At 36.1% G+C, this 23,345-nt stretch overlaps 1 protein-coding gene across 2 annotated transcripts in view; it reads right to left on the minus strand.

The window, feature by feature from the left end:
• Klhl13 (kelch like family member 13) overlaps positions 1-22,618 on the minus strand; it is a 182,983-nt gene extending 160,365 nt beyond the window's left edge. The window contains exon 1 of one of the 2 annotated variants that reach the window (XM_046420970.2): positions 22,325-22,618. The gene's annotated coding sequence lies outside the window, so the exon portion shown is untranslated. The remainder of the gene's footprint in view (positions 1-22,324) is intronic. The other variant, XM_058571670.1, reaches the window with a different exon arrangement.
• Positions 22,619-23,345: the final 727 nt, after the last annotated feature.

Raw genomic sequence — 23,345 nt, forward strand, 5'->3', positions numbered from 1 at the left:
CAAATTCAGGCCTTCTGTTCTTCCAATCCAGGAGGTATTTGTTAAAGTGTTAAAATGTGAAGAAAATTAAACATTTAAACTATGAATGTGTCTCCAAAGTTTAGGTAGGAATTGAAAATCTCAAAGTTCAAAAGGAACTTTACAGGTCATATGTTCATATGTGTCCTACTACCTATACAATGCTAAATTTCCCTATGAAATATCATCCCTGGCAAGAGATCAACAACAAGACTTCCTTTAGTCACTTTTAGTAATGGGAATTCCCTGTACTCTGAGATTCCATATTTCAATAAAATATCTTTATTAGAAGACCTCCTTATAATGATGTGACATTTAGTTCTTTGAAACTTGTACCCACTGATTGTAATCTTAAAATTATACCTATATGACTTGTGTGTATACATTTATTCATACCTTATGTAAAGCAAGTTACAGAAAACTCTAAACCAAGCATTATATACATTTTATACCAGTAATATGATTTTTCAAAATAAAAATTAATAAATTTGGAGATCTTTCTAAAAACAACATGAAAAGAATAAGATTTCTGACTTCTTTCCTTCTTTTATGTATTCATAGTTCAAAATTGAAGTATATTTTTCAATGCTCAAATAATTTAATTTCACAAAACTTTATCTGAACCTCTCTTTTGAGAGAAGTCACTTTCTACCAAGCATTATAATTACTTCCACCCTTTCTATCTCCTTCAGTAGACTCTGAGGGCAGGCCCCAGGTCTGAGCCTCCTCTCACAATAACAGCTAGTAGAAAACACTAGGGCCCAGAAGCAGGGAATCTGAGTCCTAGTTCTTTTAATTAGCTTTTTACCTATCTCAAGTTCCCTTAACACTCCTGGACTTCAGTTTCCTAATCAGTAAACTGAAAGGGCTGCATTCAGCTCTTTTGATATTTTTATTCTTCTATGTTAACATTCATCCATGTGATCACAGGTGGATATTTTTTTTTCTCCTTTATCAGTAGACCTCAACTGTAGGAAGAGGGGAACATTTTGCCACTGCTATTATTTTGAAGTCATGCTCACAAACTCTCTTAAGAGTAACACAACAAGAAAGACAACGAAAATTCTCAGGAAGATGCTTAAGTACTTAGGAAATGTATTGTTAAAGCAGTCAGCCTTTAAATCAATCTAATCTATATTTACTGTTTCAAGGCATGTAAAATAATAGAGTGTGCAAATATTATATGTCTCTAAAGGATTTTAATCACAGTGATGTGCTTGCTAGTTAACTAGTACTATAATAACAAATATATTTAATCATTACTTTAGCATTACATATAATTACAATACTGAATTCAGTGTGACACCAGTCCCCTATTCTGATTTCAAATTTTTTCTCTTCATGAAATTTGTGTCATCTATACCTGCCTCCACTTTTACTGTCCTTAGCTCAAACATGTTTCCTTTTAATATTAAGTAAATTAATAAGGTGTAACAGACTCTTGTGTGTGCAGCGTATGTTTCACCTACTTAGCACTTTGTTTTACAAACTAAAACAAATGCTGCCTATATAAAGATTACTTTAAATAATATCATTGCCAAAACAGCAAAAATGATATATAAAGCCATTCCAAACTGTCTCATGAATTAGAATAACAATAGTCTCCAGTTTCAAGTTGAGATGTAATTAAACAATAATATTATAACAAAAGTTCAGCAAGGCCAAGAATTATGTCAAACTTCTGCTTCTAGAAAGATGAAACAGGGACAATTTTTCCCTGTTCCTTTTACAAAACAGCAAACAACCACAAACATAGACTATAAAAGAAAAATAAAATGGTTCTAAAAATTTGCCAGAAAAGGCAGATAGCTAAGGACTTCAGAATCTAAGGAACAACACAGTGATGAATTCCTTGATCTTCTTTTTGCCTCATATATGTCAACATGAAGCTGAAGAAGCTAAAAACCTAGAAGTAACAATGACCACAGACAAAGAAAGAAGAGAAAAGGAAAGAAAAAAGACAGACTGTTCTTTCTGGCCAAAGGACCAGCAAAATGAGAATAGCAGAACAGAAAACATTTACACATTAGCCTCCCTAACTCCAGCTAAACATCATAAAAAATATGGTGCTCCATCCATGTCACCAAAGTTTTACTGAGGAGTCTAGACTTCTGCCTTCACAAGGCTATACTGAAAAAAGCACATCATCCACTGATATGGTGGTAGAGGAGTTAGGACTTTCATCACTGTCCTGTGGTTACATAGCCATTCTTCCCTCATGGTCACAGTGGAGTCAATATGGGAAGCTGTTAACAAGTTACTCCTATTCCTCGGGCAAGGAGGTATCACTGGAGACCTAGTGGGAGCCAGGATCTCCACTCTCACTCATAAGAAAGAGGATCCACTCCTTTGTGTATCAATGAAGGTAAACAGGTCAACCTGGAAATCTAGACCCAAATGGTAGTAATGAGGCAGCAACCTTCCTCCCATGACAGAGAGCTGTCACAGGAAGCTAGCTGTCAGAAGAAGCCAGCTAAAATAAAATGTTTCAATAAGATTCAAAATTTGAGGCATAAAGCCCCAAATACATAGGTTCCCACACACAAAAAAATCATTTACCATACCAAGAACCAGGAAGAAAAATTTGCTTGGACAAAGAATCAATAGATATCAACACCAAGATTATACAGATATAATAAAAATTTAAAACAGCAATCCTAAAAATGCTTCAATGGGCAATTATGAACATACTTCAAAATAAGTGTACCATGAAAGAAACAGAAGAAATGAATACACAAATGGAACTTTCAAAACTGAAAAAAAATAGAAGAATCAAAATAAAATACTTACTCAACAGATAGGTTCAATGCCAGGATGGAAGGGACAGAGAAAGTAACGAGTAAACTGAAAGATGGAATGATACTCATTACCCAACTTGAACAGCAGAGAGAATATAGATTGAAAAAAAAATGAACAAATCATTAGGGATCAGAGTCCCAGAAGGAGACAGAAAGCAAATAAGGCTGAAAATAGAATAGCACCCCCCATCAGAAAAGGATACATTCCAAAGCTCCAGGGGATATCTGAAACTATATCATACAAAACCCTATATATACTATTTTCCCTACATATATATCTATGATAAAGTTAAATTTATAAATGATGCACAGCAATAACTAATAATAAAATAGAATGCTTATAACAATCTACCATAACAAAAGTTATTGTGAATTTTCTCTTTCTCTCTCTTTCAGAGGTTTACTTGAATAAAAGCACTGCAATACATCAAAAGTTGATCTGAGACAGATACTAAGCAGCTAAACAAGCAGGTAGTATATACAGCATGAATACACTGGACAAAGGATACACTGGGCAAGACAGAGGAGCACAGCACTTTACTACCCACATCAGTGTTCAATGTAAAGCCTGAGTCATTTATTTCTAGAATTTTCCATGTAATAATTGTGGATTTCACTTGAGTATGGGGAACTGAAACCATGGAAAGAGCATCTGCAGATAAGGGAAGACTACTATACTCACTTAAAAATTAAGAAACCTACAAATAGAATAAAACCAAAGAAATCTACTCTAAAATATATCATATGTGAATTTTTAAAAATCACAAACAAAAAATTCTGGAAAGCAGCTAGAGAGAAATGATACCTTACTTATAAGGGGGAAAATTCATGTGACAGCAGAGTTTGCATCAGAAACCATGGAAAGGGCACATGGGATTTTTCAAGAACTGAACAAAAGAACTATGAACCCAGAATCCCATATCCAACAAAAACATCCTTCAGGAATGAAGAGGAGAAATCAAGGCATTCTCAGATGAAGGAAAACTAGGAATTTGCTGCCAGTAGGCCTACCCTGGAAGAACAACTAAAGGAAGTTCTCTAATCTGAAAGGAAATGATAAAAGAAAGAATCTTGGAACATCAGGAAGGAAGAAAGAACATGCTGAGAAAATATGAATAAATACAATAGACTTTCCTTACTTCACCACTTGAATTCTCAAAATTATGTCTGTAGTCATAAAATAACTCTATATCTTCATTGTGGAGGTAGGTATATGAATATAAAATGTGATTAAAAGTGGCATAAAACTATACACAGACACATTGTACCAATGCCAATTTCTGGACTGTGATAAAGTACCTTAGTTAGCTAAGATGTAACCATTGGGGGTGAACGGTACATGGAACCTCTCTATACTACCTTTGCAAGTTCCTGGAAATCTGCATTTTTAAATGTTCTTTTAAGTGTCTAATCAAACTAGGCTATTTTCTAATGTGAGGCAAATTCAAAGAAATCCTATAAATAAAAGTTACAGGCACCCATTATTAGTCTGGTGGTCAATTTTTTTTCTCATTTTGTTTTTCAAATATTTGCTCAAATAATTCACAATAATAATAATTTACTTGCTAAAAATGTTCCCTACTACTTCATAACTATTATATTGCTGATTTAAACACTTACCTCATTCTTTTGATATATCTTCTTCTATAGATGTTTGTTTTAAATATAGTTGGAAAAATGAATTTAAACAAAGTTCTTTTGATACCCAGATAAATATCATTTGCATAAAGTAATAATAACTAACATTCATCATCTCTTACCATAGTGTAGGCAGTGTTCTAAATAGTGAATGAAGTAGTACAAGTAGAAAGTAGAAGAGTCAGAGTCAGGCTTAGAGTCTATACTCTTAACCACTACACTATAATCCTATGTCTATATTGTTTAATCACCATTTCATATAACAGGACATGTGCTGACATATACTCAGTGCTTCCCATTGCACTCTACTTTTTAAATTATTTTAAGTACTTCAGTTAGGATTTCAACCCGATTGGGAAGTAGAACAAATACTTCTCAATATATCATAGCTAGGAAATCCTAAGGACTGTTTTTATGTCTTAATGACACACTTGATAGCGGGACTTTCCTGAAGTATTATGAAAGGAAGTCTTATAATGACATATGATGGTAAAAAACTAGTTGCTGCAGATTTCCATGTTGTTATACAGGCTGAAGTTTACCAGATTTTCTAACAGACTAAAGAAAAAATGAATCAAAGAAAAATCACACTTTTAGTATTTGCTAAAACGCACTTAATTTTCAAAATGCTACATGAACTTAAGTTTATGTTGAAGTACAAAATATTAGAATAGTTTTATGCATTTAATTGTATACCATCTGAAACAAGTACTTTTAGGTAGGTTTCCTTAAAAAAAGGTTTAACAAATATTCCAGACTCATCAATGCATCTTCAATGAACATCAATTTAAATGCTATTTTCCTTCTAATTCTTAGAAGAAATACATAAACTATTCACATATAGGTCTTTAAAAAGGGTACATATTAGTTTCATGTAGCCCTTGATGAAAGGGAAAAAAAGAAAACTATGTAGGACATGTACTGGTGTATAACTAAATTAGTCACATTATATCAGTCACCTCCTTTAAAACTGCCCATGGTTCCCTTCAGTGGCATGTTATTCAAGTTCCTCCCCTTTCTGATTCCATTTGTCTGCTTTCTTTCTTCATTCTAAATACCACTCAACTAAACATATTTCCAAATTTTCCCATACATCCCTATGTTTCCACCTCTATGCATTCTGAGGTTGTAAATTTAGAGACTTTCAAAAGCCTGTGTTAAAGCCATTCATGTGTCCTTTCCAGATCCACATATATATTACCTTTAAAGAAAAACACTCATCCCTGACTATACCAATGAGCTACACTATTTATGAAGCAAATCTTGCTCTATGAGCCTACTTTTTGTTTGTCTATACAGAGTGAGAATTTAAGGCCCTCTTCTCATGCTTCTCATTTTTATATAAAGTTTAATGTACTTCAGACCTCTTCTTATTGTTCTTTAAAATACAATGTATCCTGTTATCTTGCTAAAAAAAAACATTCTTAAACAAAATGGCTCACAAATGCATCAGGAGGCTTCATGCTTCTTCCAATTTGTGTAGTCTGTGAATGAATTGTGAAATAGCACAGGCTGGTGCTGCAGCTGCTACCATGTTCTCAGTTACTTCAGAAATTTTTACAGTTTATTGGCGTAACGTGAGAATTTATGCAATTATCCACAGTATGTCATGATTAATACAGGCACATTACTAATATCCCAAGCTTGCTGCTTGGGCTTACTTTTTCTATTAAGAAAAATTCCAACATTGTTATGTTAACTATCACAAAAATTGGTGATAACTCATGTTTTTTCCTTTGAGCAAAAATGAGAACACATTAAGTTCACATTTTTAATTGGCATATTAGACAATGTGCCAGTTTTGTAACCCATTCAGCTATCAACCTAGCACACCTATCAGTCAAATAAAACATAAAAATCATTCTCATTATATTTTTGCCTACTTAAAAACTGCTCATGGATTCCCTCAGTAGCCTGTTATTTAAGTGTGTCTTCCTTTCTGGTACTAGTCATCTGTTTTCTGTCTTCATACAAATACCATTCAATTAAACATGTCCCCAAATTCTCCCATACATCTCTATCTTTCCATCTTTATGCATTCCCCACACCTTGAATGTCTTCTCATTTAAAAATCCTACCCAGAAATCAAGGGCCATTTCACAACCTAATTCCCTGGTCAAACCTACCTTGACTATTCCAACCTTTTCTATTCCTTTGGTACCTTTATCTCAGGCATCTTTTTCATGTTTGTAAATACCATCTTCCCAATTATATTGAAAGCTCCTTGGGGATAGAGACACTTAATCAAGCATTTTAACTTTTCCCTTTCCATTACATGATATATCTTTCTAAAATAAGAAGGGCTGGGTTAAATGATCTGTAAGGCTCCTCTCAATTCTAAAATTTTAGTTATTTTTTATAATCTTATATAACATATATTAACATATAATCACCTGGTATTTTTTAAACAATCTGATTTTATCAATATCTAGTATAAAATAACCCAGTCCTGGCTAATGGAAAACACTATAACTTCATTACAGCAATTTCCAGATGGAAAATAAGCAGACCTGCCAGTTTGGCCAAGTAGCCATAATTAAAAAGTAAAATATTCATTCATCCATTTTCTCACTTAACAAACATTAAATTCAATTCTGTCACAGGTATCATGCCAGACAACAGAGATAACTGACTTGGTGCCTGCCTTCAAGGAACTCACAGCTAATGGGAAAGACAGAGAAGTAGAAATACTACTTATGAGGCTCAAAGAAATCTTCCCAGAAGAGGTGTCATCCAACTAATCCCTGAAAGACAGGAAGTCATCAGCATTTCAGAAAGAGTGACAAGTGCAAAGGAAACAGGGGAAGTTTGGGGAAGTGCAAGAAGTGTAAGGCTGCAACTTAGAATGTAATATTGGGAGGGGTGAAAGAGGAGATGGAGGAAGACGCATGAGTCAAATCATGTCCTGCTGACAAGTCTGAGATTTTATCCTGAAGCAAATGGGTAGCCAATGTTATGGAGATATTATCTCCAGTTAGGCCATGACATTGACCAAAGATTCAAGGTTTGCATTAGAGAAAATGCATAGTAGACAGTGTTGGGAATCCTCCAATCTGTTTTTCCATTCTCCACAAAGTAATAAACTTTTTTGCAGAGCACATAGTCATGAGTGAAGGGCAATATTTTCCAGCCTCTCTTGTAGCTAGGTATGGCCATAGGTCTGAGTTCTGGCCAGTCGGGTGTGTACAAAAGCAATGTGTATGAATGCCAAGTTATATCCTTAAATGAAAGGAATGTTTCTCTGCTCCCTTTTCCATTCCTTTGGATGGAATTTCTTATAAAAGGGTAAAAGGTGAAAATTATAAAATTAAAAATATACTTTAAAAAAAGAACGAAAAGTGAACAGAATATTGTAATTGCCTCATAGGATGAAGGTAGAACTTGACCTTCTTCACCACTGTATCTCCAGCACTTTGACCAGAAGAGTGCTCAATAATGTTTGTTGGATGAATTTACATAATATACCTTATTTCCTCTCAGCAAAATAAGGTGCTGCCCTACATAGAAAGGCTAATTAAACTCAGTAAGTCTCCATTATTTGCAGACAAAGCAAATATAGCTATACAAGAGGTAGATGGATCTAATCCACATGAAGAGTCCTTCTAAACTATCTAATAGTCCAAACCATTTTAGACACTAAGTTAAAAATCAAACTGTTCTGAAGTAATCATTGATGAGTACACTGTAATAATATCATATTTTAAATCAATAAATATTCCAAGCCACAGAAAACACAAAATTCACAATACTCTCAATCCTCTTTTCTAAATGGTGTGATTCAAAATGGCCCTCTTAAACCAGACAAATTTGGCATGTTTTTAATGTGCTGACTTCTAACCCTTTCCACATAGCCCAATATTGCAAAGTCTTAATGAACAAAATTTAGCCATAGGAAAAAAGCAGCATCACAATATAAACATCAAAATTTCTAAATCCAGCACCTTTTTTTTTAAGTCCACAGCATATGATTCTCTAACTACAGGTGATGTCAACTACCTTAGTGATAAAATTGTGCTTCTGTCTAATTAATACAAAGATACACTTAGCTTTCTTCTTCTAGTGAAAGCAGTGCCATCTTGTCTAATCCTATTCTACCCACCAGCTATGAGATCACTACAGCATTGCCACACGAGGCAAAGCATAGCATCCATTCAAGCAAATTAAAAATATATCTGAGATTTACAGCAAATCACTTTGAGTGAATAAAGTCAACTTAAATTCAACTGCAACTTTGGGCCCTGAGTAGAAACTCAACCCAAGTACATAATAAGCATAGAAAAAATAGTGAGGAAGTATAGTAACATTTTAAAGTCATTCCAAAATGAAAAGTAGTTAAAATCAGATGTAGTAAGGGATCAATTAAGATTAACTTATTTCAAAACACACCTATGTTCTTTAAAACATCTAAATATGTCTAAAGATTTTTTTAAATAATGAAAAGTAAATCGTAATTCCTTAGCCTGAAAATAACACTGACTTTAACTTATTTAATAAAGACCTAAGAACAGTCTGTCTTCTCCAACACACACAGATGTTTGGCTTGATAACTCCCACTACATTGAAATACAGTCCTTGACTATAACACTGACTGTATATTTTTGTGAAGCCTAAGTGACTGAAAAGCAAGGGGCTGAAAAAAATATTTCTGAATTCCAATTATTTCATAATATCTATATATATCATAATGATATATATTTTATAAAACATTTCCCATTACATACCACCCCAATAATATATCATAGCCCAAAAAACAGTGTATTGCTTTTATCTCAATCATCTATCCGCTAGTAACTTATATCAGGAATAATATTTAGAAATATTTTAAAATGACATTTTCCCCCCAGGAAATTTTTCAGGTATTTCTGATTCTGGCCCACTAGAATGCAAAAAGAGGTTACCATTCACACTAATGGATTTAGCAGTTTTGTTTTTAAATACAAATCTTCCTTAGTTATTTATTACTAATATCAATATTTTATGACAATTATATAATGAGAAAATTTATATAATCAATTTGGATTAAGAATTCAAAATCAGATATATAATCCTCTGAAAGACTAGTCACTAATCAAACTGAAATTGAAAGAAGGAGTCTCCAACAATTTGGAGCTAGACTGAAAAAAATAAAAACACTACTAAGATCTGAGTTACACTAAGCAGACATCTATGAACATTTTGATAGGGAAGCAGTAATATCATTGCTCACTCTAGTTCCATACCCTCCATAACCATATTTGTTTCAAAACACATTTCTCTTTGGGGAAATGATGAAAATGTTCTAAAATTGATAGTCACACAATTCAGTAAATATACTAAAAACCATTGAATTGCATTCTTTAAATGGGTAAAGTGTCTGGTATGTCAATTATTTTATTTTTAAAAACAAGTTTGTGAAGGCAAATACTGCACCCCAAAATAGATCTCTGGTTGTTAATATAGAGGATTCTCAATTTCATTTACCTTTTAAGTATTTTTCATAGCTCAAAATAAACACTCACATATACAAAGAGACAGACACCTGTGCACACAAATGCACACACACAGCTTTAGGCATTAAAATATTTTGAAATACTTTCCTTGCTTTTTAATACAACCCCATTCTTTGAAGTATCTTGCCACTACTTTTCTCGGATCATTGCTCTGTATTTTTCCAGAGTCTGTTTTTTAACAAGCCTTTTTTTAAAGCTATCATGCTCCCTTATATAATGTCCCATGTCATAGACAGAATGAAAGGAAGTGTTTTGGTTAAAAGCACAGACTCAAAAATCAGACAGACTACATGGACTTTATACCTAGCTCTTCCACTTATTAGGTATGTACCCTTGAACAAGTTATCTAAACTTCCCTCGGTTTCCTTAGCTACGTCTCCAACAGAGGATTAATATCCAGAATATATAAAGAATTCATAATACTCAATATCAAGCAAAAAAGCCATTTAATAAATGGGCAAATGAACTGAATAGACATTACTCTAAAAAAGAACAAATGACCAACAAGTATATGAAATATGTTCATCATCTTTATTCATCAGGGAAATGCAAATCAAAACTACATCTCACCTCAAATAAGAATGGCAATCAGCAATAATACAAATAACAATAAATGCTGTCGAGGATATGGGGAAAGGAATTCTTATATACTCTGGGTGTAAATGTAAATTAGTAGAGCCACCATGGAAATCAGTATATTTCTCAAAAAATTACAAATAGAACCCCTCTTTGACCCAGCTATCCCACTCCTTGGTATTTATCCCAAAGACATAAAGTCATCATAAATAGCAATACACACATACCAATATTTATTGCAACACTATTCACAATAACCAAGTTATACAATGTATCCATTGACAGATAAACAGATAAAGAAAATGTGATACACAAACACACACACACACACACACACACACACACACACACAATGGAGTATTATTGAGCCATAAAGAAAAACAAAATTATGTCACTTGTTGAAAAAAGAATGGAATAGGAGAGCATCTTGTTAAGTAAAATTATCCAGACTCAGAAAGACAAGCATCATATGTTTTATCTCACATGTGGAAACTGGTTCAGGGAATAAACAGGATGTCCTGAATGTGTGGAAAGGAGACCATCAATGAAGAGGAAGAGGATCAGGGGGAAGGGAGAGGAGCAGACAAGGGGAGGTACTGGGAAGTGAAATTGACCAAATATGTTATATGGATGTATGAGTATGCCACAATTAAACATCTCACTCTGTATAACTAATATGCACCAAAAAATTTAAAATTTTTTAAAAAGTCAAATAAATCAAGGGCATTCTACTCCTAATTCTACCTCACATGATGTGACCTTCTGCATGTTACTTAAACTCATTGTGCATATTCCACAAGAGTAAATAAAATGAGAGTTAGCCATTCTTCAAAACAAAAGGTGCTCTATAAATAAAGGGCATTACCTTTATTTGAAATTTAACTAAGTACCTAAGGGAAGAGTAAGTCTAATTTTTCTAAAAATACTTTTTTTTGCAGTGCTGGGGATCAAACTCAGGGCCTCCCATGCTAGACAATTACTCCATTACTGAACTACATCCCCGGCCCTAAAAATGGATTTGGAAAATGTCTTTTCATCTTCAAATGATACTAATAATGATTGCTGTCTATAAATGCAGGATGTACTGCTAATAAACATTTCATTACTATAGTAATCTAAGCTGTTCATTAATCTGGATATATATTACAATAATAATTGTCACAAAACCTCTAAATATACAGAATAGTACCAATGTGTTACATGGGTTTTCTTTTTGGTACACCTGTGGTAGTCCACAGCTAGGTTGGCTCTCCAAGCATCATATCTGTCTGATTTATCTCATATTGGAAACAAGGGGCATTATTTAGGAAAGCAGGAATGATAGCTTAATATATTTTTAACTCAAAAGGATAGACTATACTTCCATTACCTGAAGATGCTCTCAATAATTCACTTAAACGTATCCATTCATTTATTAAAACTACTATTGACCTTTTTTGGTACTGGGGATTAAACCCAGGGGCACTTTATCACTGAGATGCATTCCTAGACCCTTTTATTTTCATTTTGATCTCACTGAGTTGCTGAGACTGGCCTCAAATTTGTAATCCTCTTGCCTCATCCTCCCAAGTCACTGGGATTACTGACATAACCCACAGTGCCCAGCTAACATTGACTTTTATCTTCTCTTACAATATTATTTGATTTGCTGCTAGAGTAACTACAATAAAATTTAACCATACCAACATAAACTCTATAGAAAGAAATTATTCAAAAGGAATTAGCCCTTTGCCCAATGGCTTAACTTTTACAAATGCTTTAATATCGGAAACCTGAAAACTGAAACAATTCAAGATGCATCAAGAAAATTTGTTGCTGGGTATGTAGCTCAATGATAGGGTGCTTGTCAAGCACACACAAAGCCCTGGTTCAATCCTGATAAACACCCAAAAAAGTTATTAAAAAAAAAGTTGTGACCTCTTTGATTATCAGAACATCAAAAGTTTTCATATTTAAAAGACAATATTGTAGTATATATTTTCCTGTATCTTCTTCCAGATAGATATTGAAATTTAAAATCTTATCAAACTGAATAATATCATATTTGAATATGTACTGGGTTAACTATTAAAAAGTGATGTTTTTCTTACATTCAATGTGATGCCATATGTGAATAAGTAATAAGCCAAGGATTTACCATAAACTTTCTTGTCTGCTAGAAAATTGGTGTTACTTCTAAACAGTGTACTCACCATTCAAAAGGTACAAATTCAAAAAAAAGCATACACACACACACGTATATGTGTGTATACATATATATGACACACTATTTCCCTCACATTTTGCATTCTGCTTCATATGTGAATTGCAAAGTTCTTAAACTATGCTTCAAATTTTCAACTATTTCAGTCACTAATCTATGAAAAGGGTCAATAATAAGTATAGCTGTATCGCATATGTGGTGTGAACTGTGCTTAGTGCTTCCTATGCATTATTTTATACACTACTTAAAACAGACAAAATAGTTTACAGGAGAAAAATTAAAACTCAGAGAGATGAAGCAAGTTGTCCACTATCATACTTCTTGTGATTCTAGAACCCAACATCTTAGCCATCAAGTTCTACTACCTTCCTACTAAGAAGTATATAAGAAAGTATACAGAAAACTTTGTTGAAATGAACTATTCTTTAGAAATGTATGACTGTTCTTAAAAGGTGAGACCAAGAAACAAAACTCTAAAACTCTCTTATCCTCTTTTATTGAACAGAATCTAAAAGTAGTTCACACATAGATTATAAAGACTGTCCCTTAATCACCATCCTTAGTACCTATCTCTTTATAATCTTTAAGTAGTAACACAGCAATATGACAATGTCAGACCCTGCAAACTGTGCCTGGCATGAGACAACAAGAAAGTGGAAAAGCAATCATGAAAATTAATTGAAAGATTTAGTGTTTGACTTACACCATTTATTTTCATCCCTTTCTTCATTTGCCTTTTTCTTCTTTATCATTCTCATTTGGAGAAAATTAAATGATTACTTGGTAACAGGCACTGCTGACCTGTTTACAATACGTTCCCAAACTGTAGAACCCTTTTACCAATGAAGCAAACTTTGACAATTTTCTTCTAGTAGGGAATACTTCAGTGGCCAGCAATTAACAAAATAATTTGCATACCGAATGTGTTATAAACAAAAGCGGCTTGAAAGTTAGCAAAGAAAACTTCAAATCAGTGAGATAGACAAGTGTACATAGAATAGAGCAAAGCTTTTTAAAAAATATTTATTTTTTTTAGTTTTAGGTGGATACAATATCTTTACTTTTATGTGGTGCTGAGGATCGAACCCAGTGCCTTATAGGTGCCAAGCAAGCACTCTACCACTTGAGCCACAACCCCAGCCCCTAGAGCAAAGCTTTAACTGCATCAGTTGTGCTGCTTCAAGTTCATGGTCACTGTGTCCTAATAATCTCTCTTCTTAAAGATATCAGTTCCTTGACAAGCCCTTCACTATCCATCTCAGTTACTACTCACCAACATCAGGGACTGAACACATTTTAAGATTTATATCACTATCAAACAATGTGTAGCCTTGAATTAAAAGAAATTGAACACCATAGAGAAAACATTAATATCCATTACCTTTATCACAGGTCATTATGGGAATTTAAGACTATGAAAATGTATGAGTATTTGACTAAAAGAAGAGATTTTGGCAACAGAGCAGAGTTTCAATGGTCACTTAATGGTAACCAAAGCTGCCCTTAGAAGCTGACACTTTCTCTTTAGTATTGGTTTTTATCTCAAATTTTCATATAAATATTGCATTCTAAAGTACAATGTATGAGTTTATTTAAATATTTTTACATATTTTAAATTAACTACTAGTTGATGCTCTCTTAAATCTTTGTGTAAAACAGATACTTCAAGAAAATGCAAGCTGTCAGGCATTATGGTACACATCTGCAATCCCAGCAATTTGGGATGCAGAGGCAGGAGGATCCCAAGTTCAAGGTCAGCCTCAGCAATATAGTGAAACTCTGTCTCAAAATTAAAAAAAAAAAATGGCTGGGGATGTGGCTCCGTGTGTCCCTGGATTTAATCTCCAATAGAAGAAAGAAAGAGAGAGAGCAAGCAAGTAAGTGCAAGCCAGAGGGGGAGAGGGGGAGAGGGAGGGGGAGAGGGAGGGAGGGAGAAAGAAAAAGAAAAAAGATAAGAAATGCCAAGCACTCCATTTTGTGTCTCCTGAGGCATACTACCATGATGTTAGCCTGCTCACTGAGTACGTGTGGTATAGTTTGAGGGAGCCCAAACTAGTGGAAAGAGCACTGGACAAAGTAAAAAGACATAGCCAGGAATGGTTGTGCACACCTGTAATCCCAATAATTCAGGAGGCTGAGGCAGCAGGATCACAAGTTCAAGGCCCACCTCAGCAACTCAATGAAGCTCTTGGAAACTCAGAGACTCTCAAAATTTTAAAAAAATTAAAAAGGGCTGGGGATGTGGCTTACTGATAAAGCATTTCTGGGTTCAATCTCTGATACCAAGAAAAGAAAAGTAAGAGAAAAAAGAAAATATACCAATTGCGATTTATAAATATTGATAAGGGAAATCAATAAAAACTATGCTTTTTAGTCTAATTGGGAAGAAAAGCTTGTCAAGATGTTATTTAATATTGAAAGGGAAGTTAGAATAATTAAAAAGCAATTCATGTAATAGACACTAAGGAAAGTTTTCAATTGACACTTGGATTTCCCTTTGTTTTTTCACCGTTTCTGGTAGTGCTGGGGATGGAACACAGGATGAAGCACATACTAGGCAAATTCTCTACCACTGAGCCATGCCCTCGGCCCCTTTTGTATGTTTTTTATATTATTTCAAGAGTACAGAGGAAAGTAAAGGATTATAACATAGACTCATGCCCCCATGTAACCGTGCATGATGCTAGAGCTGCTAAAGGCAGGAACTATGTATCATTTGTTTTATACCTTTCTTCTGCTTTTAATACAGACATCCATACACTTAGTTATATACATTAGTGAAAAAAAATGTTTAGCAACTTCAAAGCACAGGCATCTAATCATATTAAATAAAATCTTAACTGAATTCCACCTCCCCCCTAAAAAAAGATTCTCTTGTCCTAAAGAACTAGTTGGTCTTAAGTAACAAAATAAAAACAAAAATCAATAAATAAATACTCTTCATGGTACTAAAGAGAGCACTGAAAGGCCTGGATCTTTGCTTTGCCATATCTGCTTTCCTATAAGATTAGGACAATACAGCCAGCCCTCTATATTCAGAGTCATTGTAGGACTAAATCAGCATGTATCTACATGGTAACCATTTACATGGTAACCATTATGAGCAAGCTATTAGGAAAAGATAAAGTAATTTATTTACCTCCCTAATCTCTACCACCCACAGCAACAGCTTACTATGTGCAAGGCCATGATTTAAGCCCTTTACTGTGAGGTTTACAATCTCTTATCTGAAAACCTTGGTGCCAGATGTGATTCAAATTCAGAAATTTCCAGACTTTTAGATAGGCAATAGCCTGCATTAGCTAAATATTATGTTTCAATAATGCTTAACAGAAAAATTCCAAACTGGGGAAAATGAGTAATTATGTAATACCCCACTAAGGTCTGTGGTACTATCCCCATAAACATATTACTGATACCATAGCAAAAACAAGAAAATATTAACAATAAGTAGAATAAAGACTATTAATGAAGACCACGGATATCAGTTTGAGCAATGTTTTGCTACCACTTGACATCTAACTGACCAAATTAATTTTTTATAATTTTCAGAACTTTTGAAACTTGAAAACTGTTAAATTGTGGGCCTAGCTAACACATCTCATCCTTACAAGTGCCCTAACAGGTAAGTTCAATTATCTCTATTTTACAGATGTGGTGACTCAGATACAGTGTTTTAGCCAGCTTTTTCACCACTGTGACCAAAATACCTAACAAGAACAATTTAGAAGAGGAAAATGTATTTGAGGCTCATGGTTTCAAAGGTCTCACTCTATAGATGGCCAGCTCCATTGCTTTGGGGCTCAGATGAGGCAGAACATCATGGTGAAAGAGTGTGGTAGAGGAAAGTGGCTCAGGACATAGCCAAGCCACCAGGAAGTAGAGAGAGACCATTCCACTAACCAGGGACAAAATATATACCCCCAAATCATGCCCCCAATGACCTATCTCCTCCAGCCACATCATATCTGCCTATAGTTACCATCCAATTAATTCCTATCAACATATTAATGCACTAATTAGGCTAAAGGTCTCATAACCCAGTCATTTCACCTCTAAACTTTCTTGCATTTTCTCACCAATAGCCTAGCTCCACAGCTTGTGCTCTTAACTTTGTTTCTAAATAACCTCTCTCAAAAACTGTTTCAGAAGACCACCAGGAGGCAGATGAGATGGCACATGCCTATAATTCTGGAGACTCGGGTGGCTGAGGCAAAAATATTGCAAGTTCAAGGCCAATCTCAGCAACTTAGCAAAACCCTGTCTCAAATAAAAAATAAAAATGAATGGGGGTAAAAAAAAAATGAATGGGGGTGTAGCTCAACGGTAGAACACCCCTGGACTTGATACCAAGTACTAGAAGAAAAAAACCTCAGAGGTACATGTGAGAAACAAAACAGTATTAACTTATATAAGTGTCCAAAAATAGGAGAAATATCACAAGGCAGTATATATTCATAACTTAATAACTATACAGTATACACCATATGCCAGGTCTCAGAATATAATGATGGGAAACCAGACAAGGTTCAGGTCACCTTCATGGAGCCAGAGACCAATGCAGAAGAGTTCAGGCATCAAATAAGATAATCATGACACAACAGGGCAAGTGTGTGCCTACTGCTCACATTCAGAGGAGAAAGAGATCAGGCTCAGTGGCAGATGCTGTAATGGTGCCTGATATTTAAATTGTTCCTTGACAAGTATTGGGATTTAAAATGACAGAAAGGAAAGGGAAGAGCTTTTTTATTTTATTTTTTTTAGTTGTTGATGGAACTTTATTTTATTTATTTACTTATATGTGGTGCTGAGAATAGAACCCAGTGCCTCACACATACTAGGCAAGTGCTTTACCCCAGCCCAAGGAAGGGCTTTTCAAATGGATGGCATAGTTTCCATTTGAGAAGCACCCATTGTGCACCTACTGTATGCCAGGAATAATGCTAAATAGAAAAGTTCCAAACTGGGAAAAATCAGTTGAAATTAACAGAAATTTATACAAGAATAATAAATATATGTGGGAAAGTAGACTAGGGTCAAATCATGAAAGACCCCTTGAGTGCTCAGTTTAGGAGGTGGAACTTGACTCTGGAAGAGCTGCTAAAGAATTTTTGCAGGTCATCCCCCTACAATATTAGGATTTACCCCGTGGGACTTCAATTGCCTTCTATGTTCCTATTTGGGAACATCTAGACCTTGAATCTGAATTGCTTTGAAGTAATGGCTCAGAGCAATAAAATTAATTTAAGCTTCAAACAATAGAATAACCCTAATCTCTCCAGGAATAAAAGTATGGAAATTGAAAATATTGGGAAGGCAATGGTTAAAGGGAAATGGAAAACCTCACTTAAAATTCCAAAGGCCATGACTAAACTTGGGATATTCCTTTTATACAGAAATGCAACTTCCAACCTTCCCAAGGAACATATTCCTATGAAAAATAAAACATCATTCTTTGAAAAACAAGCTCTTAAAAATTTAACAGTGATCTGATTTGAATCAAGTTGATGACAACTTACCTTGCAGTACAGGTGACAATGTGACAGTGGAAAGTGGACTACTTTTTAACATACTCACCTCAAAGTCCCATTACCCCACCCTTTAACTAAGCAAAGTAGAACGGAATCAATTATTGATTTAGCATACTTAATCAAAGAATCTCTCACTCTCAGTTATTAATGTAGATGACTGATGAGCTGAACATTCTATTTCTCCTTAGCAAAACACTTATTTTTTTAGTTCCATAGGCTTACATTTTATTTTATAGTCAATTGCTTTCCACAGAAAGCACTCTTCAATGACTTCTCACTGTTCTGAGAATCAAACTCAAATTCTTTCTCAAAGCTTCCAAGTCTTATCTATTAGTTGACTCCATCTAAGATCTCTAACATCTTCTGTAACCATTTCCCTTCCCAGCTCACTAGGTAGTGCCATTACTGGCTTTCTTTCTGTTCTTCATAAACTGCAAGCCTGATTTCCTGCCTCAAGACCTTAGTTCTTACTCTTCTCTCTGCAAGAACGTTCTCTGGAGAATATACACCCATATCTTGACAAGGCAGACTCATTCTCTATTCTTTTTCAGGTATCTTCTCAAACATCACCTTCTCTAAGAGGCTATATTTGTTGGGATTCTCCAGAGACAGAACCAAGAAATATGCACATAAATAAATATGTAGGGGAAATTATTAAAGGAATTGGCTTACACAATTACAGCAGCTTAGAGAGTCCCAAGACAGGCTATCTGCAAACTGGAGACCCTGGGGTGCTGGTAGTGTGGCTCAGTCAAAGTCCAATGGCCTCAGAACCAAGGAGACAGATGTTGTAACTCTCAGTTCAAGGAATGTTGAAAGCATGAGAACCCAAGGGGCTCCTGCTGTAAGCCCTGGAGCCCAAGTCCAAAGGCCAGCAAGCCTGGAGTCCTGATGTCCAAGGCCACAGAAAGAATCTTTCTCAGCTCTGGGAAAGACCAGTTCACCTTCTGTATTTGTTCTCTCCAGCCAATTGGATACTCCAGCTTTCTGATCCTGAGGGAGGATCCTCCCCCACATAACCAATCAAAGTAACATACTATCTCTGCAAACACCGTCACAGACACACCCAAAATAATGTTTTACCAGTTTCTAAGTATTCCTTATCCAGACAAATTGACACCTAAAATTAACTGTCATAGAGGCCTTCCCCCGCTTAAATAGGCCCTTCCTTGTTCTCTGTGTCACATTCCCTTATTTTCTTACTTGTTATTACTACAATCTATAAGGATATTCTTCATTCGTTTATTTATTTTTTTATCTATAACCTCTGATAGAATATGATTACTGTCATGTTCCACAAGTGCAATGATTATGGCTTACAAGTTTTAAGTGTGCCTAATACAGGGTCTTGGCATTCAAAAGGCACTCAGCTGATTTTATAAATGAATTAATAAATGAATGAATAATACTCACAAACCTAATTGCTGCTAGACACAGTAGCACACACCTATAATCCCAGGGACTCAGGAGGCTGGGGCAGGAGGACCTGAGCAACTTAGCAAGACCCTGTCTCAAGAGGGCTGAGAATGTAGTTCAGTGTGTCAGAGCAACCCTGGGTGCAAAGTCCAGTATGAAAGGAAAAAAAAATAAAAAGCTGATTGCTATGAGTCTAACTTGGTAAAGTCATTTTTTCCCCTAATTTTCAGATGTATTCTCTAGAGCTCTTCATTTTTCCCACACTCTTTCTACACTTTCTGAAGTCTGATGATTCCTGCCAAACTGTTGTATTATTTCATAGCAATAAAAATAGAGTTCAACTGACATATTACTTGAGAAGTCAGTAGTAGTATATTAAACATCAAAAAATCAAACAATTTGAAAATTAGTCTCATTTCACTACTGCAAGTCACATTACATGAAGAAACATAATTGAAAACAAGAAAGATAATACAATAGCAAACTGCAATTACACTTAATAACACCAGAAATATCCATTTTGATAACCTCTAGATGTACCAGGAGAGCTATTAAATATATATTGAGAAGTCAGAGCAAAATGCTTATAGCTAACTCACATCCATATTTTTCTTCTAAGCAAACATAAATAGTTTTACAATATAATCACATCAGTAGTAATTTTAGCTTGGATTCAGTATTAATAAGAAACACAAAAGAAAAAAGTAACAAAATGGTATGCACTCTTATCCTTGAAATAGTCACAAGTTTGTATATCTTTTGAGAATGGGTTGCCAAAAAAATCAGACCTATAATGGTGGGCCTATTGGAACAAGTACTCTCTCCCTACAACATTCAATTTTTAAATAGAACTTAAGTGAGCTCAGGAATTTACCAAATGAATGGGAAACAACACTTTCACCTGCAAGTTATCTAACTAAATTGATATCCAATAGCCTTTACTGCTCTTGTGAAAACTACTTTCTTCATAACATCAGCTAAACTCTACAGGGTCACACCACACAATTTAAAATGTGCTTATAAAAATGGCAGATTAAAGGCCTTGGGCAATTGAGACTCTTATTTATCTATGTTAAAAATATATCATCTGATATTGTAGCAGAAAGTATTCTCATTGTCTCACTGCCAAAAGAAGTGCTACCAGGACAGTGAAATTTAGCCACTATCTTCATTTACAACTTGGTTTCTTCTGAGATTTCTGTCAATTAGTTCACACTGTCAGTGGCAACACCTGGTCACCCATCAAGCAAACAAATCTATCACTGTTAATTTTAAGGATTTTAATAAAAACTTGCAGTTAAGGGAGCTAATATTTTTAGATATAAAATGATGTCATGGCTACTTAGTTCATTTTTTCTCAGTTTTCAAATTTAAGCACTAGATATATCCTATTTCCAAAAACATAACTGCATACATCAGCATGGGCTTGTTTGCTGGTATTTGCCTCCACTTTTGATGTCTCCATTTAATTTTCTTTATATTACAAATGAACCTCAGTATGAGAATTAAAATAGCAACTGCATGGGGAGAAAGTGATAAGCTGAAAGTAGGAGTTTGGGGCTGTTTGTTTTTTTAAAAAATAACTACAAGGTTTAAAAATGCTGTTTCTGCGGGGTTTACATAAATATGAGACGTACTGTAAGAAACTGTGGCTTCTTTTAAAGAGGAGGGGGCAGGTACCCTCCCAACAGAGGCAGTTTTAAACCTCCTCCAAGTCTCTCAGTTCCTATTCAATGTGCTTAGTAACCAAACTATATTAACTTGAGTGACTTTTTTCCCCCTAAACCATTAAGTTCCTCTCAACTGCATTAAAAGGATGAGCATCCTAATTTACAGATTCAGGAATGGAGCTAGGCATCACAAACCCTACCAGTTCTCCCTCTGTCAGGCCTGTTTAGCATCCTGGAAGGTTTAGGACCATGTACAAGGATTACACACAAACATATATACACACATTTCAAATGGCTATGGTTCTTGAATTAAGTTATTGAAAACTAGAAAGACATTTTTCAAGTTCCTTAACAGATATTTACTAAAGAATATTTAATGAAGGAATGATCCCACCACTTTCAGTAAACGCAGGCTAAGCTGTAAGCCTCCAAAAAAAAAAAAAAAATCATTAGTCAACTGTGATTAAACCAAAAACAGCCGAGACATTCAGAGCTAAGGATGTTCAAAACTAAGTTCAAAGCTTCGAGGAAAAAGAATGTGCTCCTAACTTGGGAGCCAGCAGCACAGCCTCCCAAGTTTGAAGATTGTGACGAAGGGATGGGTTAAGAAGGCACAAAGCAGAAACTGATAGAGGGCCGAGGTGGACATCGGAACCCCAGACTATCAGGGCAGCGACCTAGAAGCCCAGAGAAGATCTTGGAAAGATGACAAAGAGCACAGGAAAACTGGGTTCTAGGATCCTAGAAGAACCCAGGTATCTGGCGGGGTCAGAGGGACCTGGAGTTGGCAAAGGTGCAGGGATAAGGGAGCGCACCAGCACGCGGTAGAAAAGGCAAAAGGGGGGTGCGCACAGAGCGAAGCGGATTCCCCGCCCCAGTGTCCCTGATGCAGATCAACTCTTTGCCTTGCACCACGCGCACCGCCAGGTCCCGGAGGCAGGGAAGCGGCTAATAGAACCCCTGTGACTTCAGCAACCTGCCTCACCTTGTTTGCCTCGTCCCTGCGCCCCAGCCGCTCGTCCGCCAGCTGCTGCGCTCCGAGGGCCGAAGAGGGAGTAGCGCAGCGCAATCAAGGCTCGCTCCTGCTGCGAGGCACCAGCACCCGTACCTCTGCACCCCTGTTCGCCCAGGCCACTTCACCCTGTCCTCAAGCAGGAGGAAAGCACAGACCCTAACCCAAACGCCGCTCCAGTTATTTTCAAAAGTCCCCGTTCCAGGCTTCCCGGGAATGGGAGAGGAGCTGCTGCGGCCGCAGCGGCAGTGCCTCCGCCTGACCTCACCAGGGGATGGGGGGGGGGGATAAGGGAGGGGGGCGGGAACCCAGCTGGGGAGGGGAGGGGGGAGTGGTGGGAGGGAGCGCGCGGGCGGGGGAAACATGGCGCCGGGGGTGGCCCCAGCGGCGCCTGCGCGGGAGGCCGGGGGAGCTAGGGCTAGGACCAAGTGTGGGGTCAGAGCTGAACTCCCTGGCCAATGCGTGGCAAGGCTGGGCCCGGAAGCACGATGACTGCCAAATGGCCCTCACGCCTCTGAAACCGGGAAACTAGGGTGTGAGCCCACATGGCTTCTAGTACCCAAGAGGCAGAAGTGAAAACTGTCAAGTATACAGGGACAACAGAGCAGCCGCCCCAGGTTAGCCAAGGAGGTCATCCGTGTGTCCTGACAGCCTGAATCTCGGCCTCTCATATTCACGGCAAGGCCCAGGTAAAGGGTATTCTCTTGAAGCAGTGCCACTTTACCTCAGTGAAGCCCACACCTCAAAATAAGCCTGACCAAGTTTCTCACAAAACTGTTCATCACTCTCCTCCTCCTTAATGGAGTACAGCATATTAAGAAAGAGAAAGAATAACAACTACAAATATAGCAGTTTGACATTTTACTGTTTACTATTAGCCAAGCTCTGAACTACCAACTCTCTTAACTCTCATAGCCACTCCGCAAAGCATACTTTATTATTATCTCCATTTTACTAGTGACAAAACTGAGGTGTAAAGGTTAAGCAAGTTGCC

Source organism: Marmota monax, unplaced genomic scaffold (genome assembly GCF_021218885.2).
Source record: "Marmota monax isolate L192 unplaced genomic scaffold, Marmota_monax_Labrador192_F-V1.1 WCK01_AAM20220418_F8-fsc00155, whole genome shotgun sequence".
Lineage (NCBI taxonomy): Eukaryota > Metazoa > Chordata > Mammalia > Rodentia > Sciuridae > Marmota > Marmota monax.